Genomic DNA, 12,655 nt, shown 5'->3' with positions numbered 1-12,655 from the left:
GTCAGAGACAGATGACAAACTGAGGAAAAATATATGCATCCCATATATCCAAGGGCTATTTTTAATATGCAGATCTTATAAATGAAGATGAAAAAGATAAATTACTCAATTATAAAACCAGATAAAAAACACAAGTAGGAAGTTTACAGAGAAACTAATACAAGTAGTAAAAGCACACACACACACACACACACACACACAAAAAAAAAAAAAAAAAAAAAACCAAGTTTAGGCCAGGTGCGGTGGCTCACGCCTGTAATCCCAGCACTTTGGGAGGCTGAGGCAGGTGGATCACTTCAGGCCAGGAGTTCAAGGCCAGCCTGGCCAACATAGCAAAACCCCATTTCTACTTGAAATACAAAAATTACAGGTGTCTACCTGTAATCCCAGCTACTCGGGAGGCTGAGGCACAAGAACTGTGTGAACTGGGGAGGTGGAGGTTGCAGTGAGTCAAGATTGCACCACTGCACTCCAGCCTGGGTGACAGAGTGAGACTGTGTCTCAAAAAAAAAAAAAAAAAAAAAAGTTTAACATAATTTTAATTCAAGAAATAAGAATCAGAACAATAAAATTTCAACTATTCTATTAGCAAAAATTAGAAAGTTGTAATGAAACCCATTGTTGGCAAAGGTGTGAGCAACAGACTCCTTCATATATTGTTGGTGGGAGGATAAATTAGTGAAGCCATTTAAAAGGGCACTTTGGTAGAATCTATTGAAATGTAACATATGCTTGTGGCCCTTGCCTTGGGAACTCCACTTATAAAATTCCATTTTTCTTGCCTTTTGTGCAAAGATGTATGTGTTTGAGTGCTCTTTTTAGCATTGTTTGTACTTTCAAAAAGCTGTAAACACCTCTTTTTTTTTTAGATGGAGTCTCACTCTGCCACCAGGATGGAGTGCAGTGGCACTATTTTGGCTCACTGCAACCTCCACCTCCCAGGTTCAAGCGATTCTCCTGCCTCAGCCTCCCGAGTAGCTGGGACTACAGGCGCACACCACCACACCCGGCTAATTTTTGTATTTTTAGTACAGACAGGGTTTCACCATGTTGGCCAGGATGGTCTCAATCTCTTGACCTCGTGATCTACCTGCCTCAGCCTCCCAAAGTGCTGGGATTACAGGTGTGAGTCACCGTGCCCGGCCTGTAAACACCTCTTATGTCTATCAGTTGTACATGTCTACAATGGAAAGTAGGAAATGTATGTAATTCTTTAAAAAGATTATTGGCCGGGCCAATCTAAAAAATACAAAAAAACTAGCCGGGCGAGGTGGCGGCGCCTGTAGTCCCAGCTACTCCGGAGGCTGAGGCAGGAGAATGGTGTGAACCCCGGAGGCGGAGCTTGCAGTGAGCCAAGATGGTGCCACTGCGCTCCAGCCTGGGCAACAAAGTGAGACTCCGTCTCAAAAAAAAAAAAAAAAAAAAAAAGATTATTAGCTCTGTTTGCTCAAGACTAGAAATGACTTCTATAAAATTTCTTCGAAATAAAACTATAGAAAGCTTAATTTTTTAAACAAAAATAAAAAACACTAGAGGAAATTCTCTATAATCATTGATTATCTGAATATTTGTTATTTGGGTCCTCATAGCAACAAGATTGACAATAAAGTAAAAGCCATCACAACATGAAAATATACACGAAATAACTGGTCATGCAAATCTTCCTTGCTATCTGTCTCTGCCCATCAGACGACCAGAACAGCTCAAATCATACCCATAACAATTGTTTGTTAGTTTTAGTCTAATCAACAATTAAAGAAGCCAAAAACATTAACAATGATGACAAGGGAGGCATTTCAAAACAAAATAATTTGAATGTCAAATCATTTTTAACTAGATCCTTGGGAAAGCTAGAATAAAGCCCGGAAATAGTTTTGTACAAATGACTCTCCTTAAGATAATGCTGGAAAAATTAAATGTGAATGGAAAGATATTATATTGAGCTATCATATGATTTGGAGTGGGAAAGGACCCAAACCTTCACTCCCACCTACACTTGATTTCTTCTTCTAAGAAATGGCACATGGTTGCTATTAAAATGTAATTTTTTTTTAAAGGAGAAATTTATTTTTCTTTTTTTTTTTTTTTGGTTAAAAAAAAAATTAAACCCCAAGCAGGGCGTGGTAGCTCCTGCCTATAATCCTAGCACTTTGGGAGGCTGAGGTGGACGGATCAATAGGTCAGGAGTTCAACACAAACCTGGCCAAGATGGGGAAACCCCATCTCTATTAAAAAATACAAAAATTAGGCCGGGTGCGGTGGCTCAAGCCTGTATTCCCAGCACTTTGGGAGGCCGAGATGGGCGGATCACGAGGTCAGGAGATTGAGACCATCCTGGCTAACACGGTGAAACCACGTCTCTACTAAAAAATACAAAAAATTAGCCGGGCGAGGTGGCGGGGGCCTGTAGTCCCAGCTACTCGGGAGGCTGAGGCAGGAGAATGGCGTGAACCCGGGAGGCGGAGCTTGCAGTGAGCTGAGATCCGGCCACTGCACTCCAGCCTGGGCGACAGAGCGAGACTCCGTCTCAACAACAACAAAAAAAATACAAAAATTAGCTGGGCGTGGTGGCGGGAGCCTGTAATCCCAGCTACTTGGGAGGCTGAGGCAGAAGAACTGCTTAAATTCAGGAGGTGGAAGCTGCAGTGAGCTGAGATCGTACCACTTCACTCCAGCCTGGGCGACACAGCAAGGCTCTGTCTCAGAAAAAAAAAAAAAAAGAAAAAAAAATTAAATCCCAACAAAAACATTTTCTCACTCTTAATTATATTTTGGTCTCAGTTTTAAAAAACCCTTTTTCAATTGCTGTTACCTTGGTATAACCTCTTGCATATCCTTAAGTGAATAGAGCAGGCCAAATTGTTTCCTCCTGCTTGAGTTAAAGTTTTAAAATTATGTACATACAAACATGTAAAAAATTAAAAAAACAAAATTAAAAAATAAAAAATTATATACGTATAATTACAGATGTATATGTGTTTGCACATACATAAAACATTCCTGGTAGGACACACAATCAACTATTGATGGCAGCACCTCTGGTGAGAGAATCATTGAGAATTTCAGGACCAAGAAGGAGACATGTACATTTTACTATTAATTCTTTGTATAATTTTTGAATCTTTGAATGTGAGCACATGTTAATTCTATAATTTAAAAAATTCTAGCTAATAAAGTTAATTAATAAATTAACAGAATCAAAAGGAAAGAACTAACTCTATCAATAGGTATTTTCAATCATTGTTGAAGATTATCTTATTGTTCAGTAACAAATTACACAGGGTGAACAAGAAAGCAAATATTTCACCAAAAGCAATCCTGTAGCTTTAATAAAAACTCTCCCTCACTGTGAGACCAGGGCCAATCATCCACACACAAGTGTCCTAAACCACAGTTAAATTTATAAGAGGGGCCGGGTGCAGTGTCTCACGCCTATAATCCAGCACTTTTGGAGGCTGAGGGAGGCAGATCACATGAGCTCAGGAGTTTGAGACGAGCCTGGCCAACACAGTGAAACCCCGTCTCTACTAAAAACACAGAAATTAGCCTGCCATGGTGGTGCACGCCTGTAGTCTCAGCTACTCAGGAGGCTGAGGTAGGAAAGTCACTTGAACCTGGGAGGTGGAGATTGCAGTGAGCCGAGATCGTGTGCCAGCCTGGGTAACAGAGCAAGACTCCTTCTCAAAAAAATAAATAAATAAAAATTAATTTATAAGGGGATTCACACCACTGTGTTTTCTCTAATCTTTCATTTCCAGCATCTCATAAATTAGGCATCTAAACTTCCCAGTGAAATTCACGGTTGCAATTAAAATCTAAATTTTTTTTTAAATGAGAAATTTCCATGAAAATGTTTCCCAGCTGAGCATAGTTACTCAGGCCTGTAAAATCCTAGCACTTTGGGAGGCCAAAGTGGAAGGATTGCTTTAGGCCGGGATTGCAAGACTAGCCTGCACAATATAGGGAGACCTGGTCTCTAACAAATAAACTAAATAAAATGCTAAGAAAAAGAAAATGTTTCTCTTCCAGAGTGAATTAGATACGTTTTAGAATTTCCTCAACTATTTCTAGATGTGTAAACAAGTCTATGTAGAGGTCAAGATCAAGAAAAGATACTATTTAAACTTTGGAGGACCCTTTGTGTTTCTTAGAAATCTTGTCTTTCATGCACTTTCCTTTGTCTTTCTCTTTCCCTTTCTATCCTCACTCCTGAAACTACGCATAGCCTAATAGAGGTGCATGGTTTGGCATCCCTGGTCTGGCTATCTGTCTTAGCTCCCAGGTCCCTGAGTTAGTCTCACACGTTGTAAGCTTATAGAGCTGCAGTTATTCCCTATGTTCTACTTAGCTAATTGGTAGTAATAAATCACAGTTATTGAATGCTTGCTATGTACTAGGCATGGTGCTGAGGGCTTTTCTCAAGATGGATTCTCAAAATCATTTTCATTTAGCAGACGAGGAAACTGCAAAAATAACGTGATTCTGATCCAGGGAGACACAACTGCACAAACTCTCAAAGCATCCCTCATCTAACCTGTCCATCAGCAAATCCTGTCTAAAATCCAACCATTTCTCAGTACCTTCCCTGCTGCCACCCTAGTCACTGCCAGCACCATCTCTTGCCTGGGTTATTACAAGGGAAGGGCCTCCAGCTGGTCGTCTTTCTTGTTATCTTACCTCATTCTTAAAAATCTTTAAAATGTGAGCTAAAGCGTATCACTCCTCTGCTTTCCATCTTACCTGAAAGACAAACAAAGTGCATAATGGCTTGAAGGCCCTACACCATCTGACTCTACCCCTCTGAAATCAGCTACTACTATTGGTCCCTTGGTTGACTCCACTTTACCCACACTACTTTTACAACTCCTGATGTCTGAATTTTAGAAAACAGACTAATTCCATTTCAGTGATGATCAAATGACTTTAGTTTTTAAATAGATAGGGATTAAATGTTGCACTGTGAATTTATTTACTGTCTACCCCCAGTAGAATGTCAGCTCTAAAAGGTCAGAAACTATTTGTTTTGTTTGCTATTATTTCCAGTGTCTAGAACAGTGCCTGGTACATAGTCCATGTTCAAAAATACTTGTTGTGTTTATGAGTGAATGAGTGGGGGAAAAAACCCCACATACTTTGGAATTAGATATAACTGGGTTCAAATTTCAGCTTTATCAAGTATTATATGTATGTTCCTTTATAATGTTTCCCCTTTTCAGCTGGGCATAGTGGCTACACCTGTAATCCCAGCACATTGGGAGGCTGAGGCAGGTGGATTGCTTGAGGTCAGGAGTTCCAAACCAGCCTGGCCAACATGGTAAAACCCCGTCTCTACTAAAAATACAAAAATTAGCCAGGCATGGTGGTGTGCTCCTGTAGTCTCAGCTACTCAGGAGGCTGAGGCATGAGAATCACTTGAACCCAGGAGGTGGAGCTTGCAGTGAGTTGAGATGGTGCCACTGCACTCCAGCCTGGGCGACAGAGTGAGAACTCTGCCTCAAACAAACAAACAAACAAACAAAATACTTTTCCCTTTTCTGAATATCAGTTTCACCTTGCGCAAAATTGGAATAGAGGTAGCAATTTCATACATTTTGGAAATGTTTAGTGATATCACAGATGTTTTGTGTCTGATATAGGTTTTGATAAATTTCAACTATTTCTAGCCCCTTCTCTCCTCTTCCAGTTTTTCTACAAGGGAGGTAGAGAGAAATGAATATTTAAAGTCAAGCTGGTATTCACTGAAGTAATTTAATAAATGTTTCTTGAGCATCTACTTGTTGCAGACTAGAGACACAAAGATGAATGAGTTAGTATGCACATCCTTAAGGAACTCATTTTAGTGTAATGATTATTAAACCAAGAATACTAAGATATGCATAAATAAAAAGTTTTCCTCATAGAGCATGAAAATATTAATCCTGCACTTACCACTATTCTCCCTTGTACCTGAAAAAATAATTACCTTAATATTCTTAGTTTTTATATTTTTAAATTATACTTTAAATATACAGCCAAACATTTAGACAAACACAACAATCTATATCCATTCAGATTAATTAGTGTCATTGAATTTTTCAGGTTTCTTTATTCTTCCTAGTGATATCATATTAAATTTGCAGTTTTAAAACAAATACTATAAAAGCAGTATGAAAGAAGTTTATTTTTAGGACCGTTGAATGATTTTTTTAATGAACAAATGATAAAGGGTGTTTTTAAATAGCATGCATTAAGGAAAAAATTATCCATTTGAAAAAACTTTTATTTTTAGTTTACCACTCAATGTTCATTAAACAGAGAATTGTTGTGGATCTATGCACAGTTCAGAAAAGTGAATATCAATGAAATATAGCGCACACAACAGTTGAATGGTCCCTAAATTGTTATTACTATCATTTCAATTATTTATGCAGTAAACTGTATAATATAACAATAACATTAAAAGATAAATACAGACCTTAGCTCCCTGATGTGCTACTTCTTCCTCCAAATCATATTTACAATTAACCAGAAGTTGGAATTCCAAGTCTTATTGAGAAATAGTTCACTTGCTTTTGAATTGTACCAGCTCCTTCTCCGAGTCTCCCTACTGTACTCCACGTCTGATGAAACATTTATTTGAACAAACAAAATACATATGTACAAATAAATACAAGTGTCAGGAGCTGACATACAAATGCAAACACATGTCTTTCCCCAGGCCCACTATGACAGCATGACAGGCTAAAGAGCCTTTTGAATGGAAACTACATAAAGCATCAAGCCCCTGAAAAGAATGACCAGACAAAAGCTCCGCAATCAATTGAATGTCTTTAGGAGATACACTTTTCTTTTTAAAAGTGTGACACTTTGATGACTCAGTGGCAGGACAGGTAACAAAGGAATGGCTGCCTGGAGGCTGTGCATGGCAGGAGGAGAGCAGCTAAACACCACAGTCTTCCCAATGCTGCTGCCTGACTGTGGAAGAATGAAGGACACGTTTAGGAATCTCCCTGCACGGAGATGCCAGGAAACCAGTCATCGCCCAGCCACTTTGTGGGGCCATTAGCAGAGCCTCAAACTCCATCTTTTTTAAAACAAAAGCACAAAGAAAATAATTTTTCATCTGAGGAATCACCTTAAGATCCCCAAATGGAAAGTAAGGGGAGCAGTAAACCTCTCATGCCAGATGGGCAGCTCTGACACAGGGCATTAAGGTAAGAAGGTTATTTATGACAAAAGAAAGGAGACAGGATTCCAAAGTGGGAGACGGAAGGACAGAGGTGATTGGAGCCCACCTTTATCCCCTGCCCCATTCAAATGCAGAGGGCAATGGCTTCCATAAGAAACCAGGTGCCACACGTGACCCAAAGGGAAAAGCCTCACTTTAACTCTTTGATAGGGTCTGGCTGTGTTCCCACCCAAAATCTCATCTGGAATTGTAGTCCCCATAATCCCTGTGTGTGTCAAGGGCAGAACCAGGTGGCGGTAATCGAATCTGGGGGGCGTTTCCCCCATGTTCTCGTGATAGCGAGTGAGTCTCACGAGATCTGATGGTTTAATAAGCGTCTGGCATTTCCCCTGCAGGCACTCATTCTTTCTCCTGCTGCCCTATGAAGAGGTACCTTCTGCCATGATTGTAAGTTTCCTGAGGCCTCCCCAGCCATGCGAACTGTGAGTCAATTAAATCTCTTTTCTTTATAAATTACCCCGTTTCAGGTATTTCTTCATAGCACTATGAGAATGGACTCATATGCTTCTCTTCCAGGTAAGTTAGGCAAATAGTATGTTTCCTCCACAAAACAAAAGATGATTGCCTCAGAATGCCCTGTAACTTTGCCTGCAGGAAGCCTGCAGTAAGACACTCTTCTTAGGGCCAGTCTGAAGTCCACACCCTCCCCTGAGCCCCTAATTTGGGATGCAAAAGCTGTCCCTGAGACTTCAGATGATGAGGATTTGACTTTGGAATTTGCGATTCGCTTTTCAGACTGACCTTCTGTTATATTTTCTTTTGCTTCTCTGGGATTTCAAGCTTGAGAATAGAGTAGGGAAAAAAGTTCTGTGCTCTCCTTTGGGACATTATTTTCCATGGTCCCCTTGGGAAGAGGGTAACAGGTAAGTCTTGATGGAATTGTTCTGTGTTTCCAGGCTCCCCTCTGGAATTAATCCTCTAGAGGCATGGAAGGGAGCCTGATGGACTCTTCTGGGCTGTGTCCCAGTCAGGAAGCCAAGTCTTTCTAATTCCTAGACAGGCCAGCACTTTCTGCTGAACAGAGGCCTGCTAGACCCTGAGTAGGGGAAGCCCAGGCTGCTTCTGAGGCAAATGATGACCTTAATCATTTTCAGAGGTATGGTTTTCACCTGGGAAGGCACGTGAGAAGACAACAAGGCATTCAGTGAATATTTATGAGCGAGCGGAGAAAGCTCTTTCTTTCTTCCTGTACGTGGCAGAAAGGGTAGCTGGAAGCTGTGCCAATGTAGGAGACCAGGAATTCCTAGCCTGGGAGGAAGGAAGGGCAGGGATACAAAGGGACAGCGGGAGAGGAGGAAGCAAATTCCAACCAGGCTGGCTCTCCTAGGTGTAGTGGCAGTGAAACTCTCTTCTTTAGACTCTGTCTTAGAGAAGGATGGGGCCGGAAGAGGTGCCCCCTCTCAGCAGGTGTTGGGATGTGTGTGTGTTTGCGGGGGTTTAATCAGGGCATCTACGAGCACTTTCATAGACCCTTGGCTACTAATGCTGCCCAATTCCAAGCATGTTTAGCTTTAAATACTTCTTGTCTCGTAATCTAGGGCCAAATATCTGGAGGTAGGAATTGGCCGCCATAGCCTGTTGCTCCCCACAAGAATGAGGACAAGGGCTCCACTGGGCACTTTTCCTAGGCATGGCCAGGGTTGTTATAAAGCATGGGGTGGGAGGGTGGTTGTGGTTTCTGTGGTATAGCTACCGATCAATGTAGCATTTGATTGATCCAGTTTCTCCAGAGAAGGGATTGTGGTGGGAAAACCATGAGGCTGAGGAGGTGGATACTTACAGGTCCTGGTCCAGCTGACTTGGATCTTGGGATCACTCCCTTCTCCAACCTGAGTGGTTCCCCAAACTTTTTTTTCTTTTTTCTTTTTTGAGATGGAGTCTCGCTCTGTCACCCAGGCTGGAGTGCAGTGGCTCAATCTCGGCTCACTGCAAGCTCCGCCTCCTGGGTTCACACCATTCTCCTGCCTCAGCCTCCCGAGTGGCTGGCACTACAGGCTTCCACCACCACACCCAGCTAATTTTTTGTATTTTTAGTAGAGAAGGGGTTTCACCATGTTAGCCAGGATGGTCTCGATCTCCTGACCTCGTGATCTGCCCACCTCGGCCTCCCGAAGTGCTGGGATTACAGACATGAGCCACTGTGCCTGGCCAACTTTTTTATTTTTTATTTTTAAATTACAGAATTGTCTGACAAAGGAACTCTTTTAAGGAGCCTTAATATTAATATATCAAAAGATCAAGGCAGAGCTGCCCTCATTGAAGGGGTTGGGGGACCTGGAGCTCACCTTCCTCTCTCCTTCCCTGGCTGGGAGGAAGGATGGGGTGGGGGCAGGGGTGGGAACTTCTCAGAGCAGTGTGGAAGCCGTTCTAGATGACTGTCAAGCCCTGTGCAATCTTTAAATCTCATGATTAAAAATATCTTTCTTCTGGAGTGCTGGTATTGATAACTGGCAAATTTGGGAGTGGAAGGAGAATGAAGGAAAAAGGGAGGGAGAAAACCACCCTTATAAATTTAGGACTCCCAGGGCAGGAGTCCCAGACTGGGAGAATGTCTCAATGTTTCAGCAGCGTTCAGTGTGCTGTGTCACTGTTTGTCTTGGCCTTTTTCAGCTGTGAGCGGCGTAAATGAATGTGCTTCATTTCCTCAGCAACAGGACTGGGTCGCATATGTCCCCTCCCCTGGTGAGCAACCCGAGGAGTGAGTGGGGTGTCATAGAGTTGCCAGGGACAGGCTGACAGTAGTACCAAATTAGGAAAAGGACCGACTGAGGATGCCTGGCCAATCTGCATCCCCGACGCTCAGCCAGCAAAATCAGTGGAAGTATGTGTAATCCTGTGTAGACTAGGATGGCATGTGCTCTGCCAGCAATGCAGGAAAAAGGATAATCAAGCGGGACATGGTTCTTTAATAAGTTTAAAGCTAAACATCATCAAAATGCTGCAACACAATACCAGGGGCTGGAAGTGGTTAGCGTTGTGATTACAGAAAGGGCATCAGTATAGGATGTCATATCTCACAAAGATCCAGGAAAATGTCTAGCATTCGTTTTTATAAACAAAGCATAGCACACTGGAGTTATTTCTTATTTCAAACATATAGTCACACACTACCTTTATTTAGAACATGGGCGAGGAGATCGGAATGGCATATAAATCCAGGACAAGACTTGGTATGTAAGTTCCTCCTCAAAAAAGCAAAATGCAAGGCCTATTCTAAACAAATCCAGGGCAATTCAGCTCCTAAGCATTGTTAATCTTTTCATTAAAGGTACAGTCACTATGTTCCAAATCCTTCTTTCAAAGATCAGATCCAGATTTTCCAGCTAATGAAACAATGAAGTCATTTCTACAAAAACCAGAAGAGAGACCTTAGGAAAAGATTGCAGACTAGATCATTACAGTTGCAGAGGCCAATAGATTTGAGTGGGACACACACACACTCACACAGGGGCATGTAAAACGTAGTCCCTATGAGGCAAATCTTAGAAGCTAAAGTGATACATTAGACTGTGAATAAAAGACAGCATGAATCAAATATCTCATCTGCAGCCACCCCCTCCTTCTGCTGCTGCTCCACAGTAGAGCTTTGTGAGTGTGTGTGTGTGTGCGCGCGTGTGTGTTTCCTTTCAGTTCCTGGCATCAGTCTAAGAACCACAGTTGTGGCTTGTGACTGTGCCTCAGCATGCCAATGCAGGGTGTTGCTGTTTAGAGTAGTTAGCCTACTGGGAACAAAAGGTATTTGATCTTCTCTCTTCTCCTTAAGCTCAATCTACCTAAATGTGGCTTGGCTTTGTGGTGAGACACATGCTGAACTGCTGGAAAGGGCAGAGCTTAAAATATATGGGTGCCAGTTCATTGTTGGCGACCACACTTTCCCTTGCGGTAAAAATCTTACAGACAAGCATGAGCCTACATTTCCAAATGCATGTTCCCTTTGAATGAGTTCCCTGAGGTGGATGGTCGGGGGAAGAATATGTTAGGGAGGCCTGTGTCATAAAAACTCAGGGCCTGCCCTCTTTCTGCATTTCTGCCATGGAGTGTGCTAGCCTGTGAGTAGTTGGGGAAAGGAATAAAACATTTCTACTCACGGAAACGTGTGGGGTGGTAGGGAGGGAGAAGGAAAGCATGTTGCCAATGTATATTTTTGGCACGGGCAAATACTTCTTGGTGAAGTTCTAAGTGCTAGATTTAGAAATCCCCTGGCCTTTTTGTGTTGTGTCAGGGCCTTTTTCACACACACTGATGAAAACTACACTCACCTTAATGCCAAAAAACCCTTGAGCATTTCCTGCGCCATTGGGCACATTCTGTGAGTGGAAGGAATGTGGAATTAGAGGGGGAAATTGACTTCACTGATGACCTCCAGAAGAACTGAATGGTACAGGAAAAAAGAGTTTCATTGATTTAGTGCCTATCTCAACAGAAAAAGGAGACTTTATAGCTGTTCATCACCAATCATTATGCAAGTATATAATGTGAATCATATGTAAGTGTATCATAGTTTCCTGGAGGTACATTGGCTTCAGGTTATATAAGTGTCAGAAGGTGAGTAGTTGGTTGTAGTTTCAATGGCAAACCAGTGATAAGAAGTAAGTGTTATTTTTCTTACTGGTCTTGCCTGTAGCTATGGAGATTCAGATATGGGATCAAGTGGAGTAAGTTGGTGGACCAGTTTGCCTTTAGAGGCTCTTAGCCAGTAGTGGCACTAAGCCCCCACAAACATCCATCAATAAGCATTCAATCCAAGGAAAAACGCTCTGCTTCCTCTGCAAATGCAGCTTCAAAATAACTCCCCTAAACCCCTTTCTCTCTAACCAGCTTTTGGTGCCTTTCTATATAGACATTGTGCCACCAAAACTGATCTTGCACTTGGCAAAAATGATGCCTCCTCATCAAACTACAGTGAGAAAGAGATGGGTTTCTTTTATGATTGTACAGATCAGCGTCCTGACAGAAAACAGATGGCAGACTCAATGTAGGTAATGTGAAGGGACTGTTTATAAAGGTCTCTGCAGGTTGGAAGGAAACCATGAGAGGTAGTGCAGCATCCCAAGGCTATTAACAAAGGCGAGTTCCTCTAATCTGGAAAGGTGAGGAGGACCAGGTATTGGAACTGAAGGGAGATAACTGTGAAGAGGCTCACCTGACATGACCCTGGAAGTGAGTCCAAGAAGAATTGATGAGAATGAACGCACTGACATCACCTCCTTCCTCCTCATATCCTGCTGGTGCTCATCAGCGGCCAAACCTAATGGGAAACCTAGATCAATGATGCAGTCTATATAGGTCAGCCTCCCAAGGCATAGGCAGCATAGGGAGGATGGGAAGGGGATCTGGAGGGCAAATGAGTGGTGTCCAGCATCGGTAAGCCTGGCTTCAAATCTTGTTTCTTTCTGATTAGCTGATGACCTTTGGCAAATGATTTAA

Source organism: Macaca thibetana, chromosome 15 (assembly GCF_024542745.1).
Source record: "Macaca thibetana thibetana isolate TM-01 chromosome 15, ASM2454274v1, whole genome shotgun sequence".
Classification (NCBI taxonomy): domain Eukaryota; kingdom Metazoa; phylum Chordata; class Mammalia; order Primates; family Cercopithecidae; genus Macaca; species Macaca thibetana.
This window is presented reverse-complemented; position numbering follows the sequence as displayed.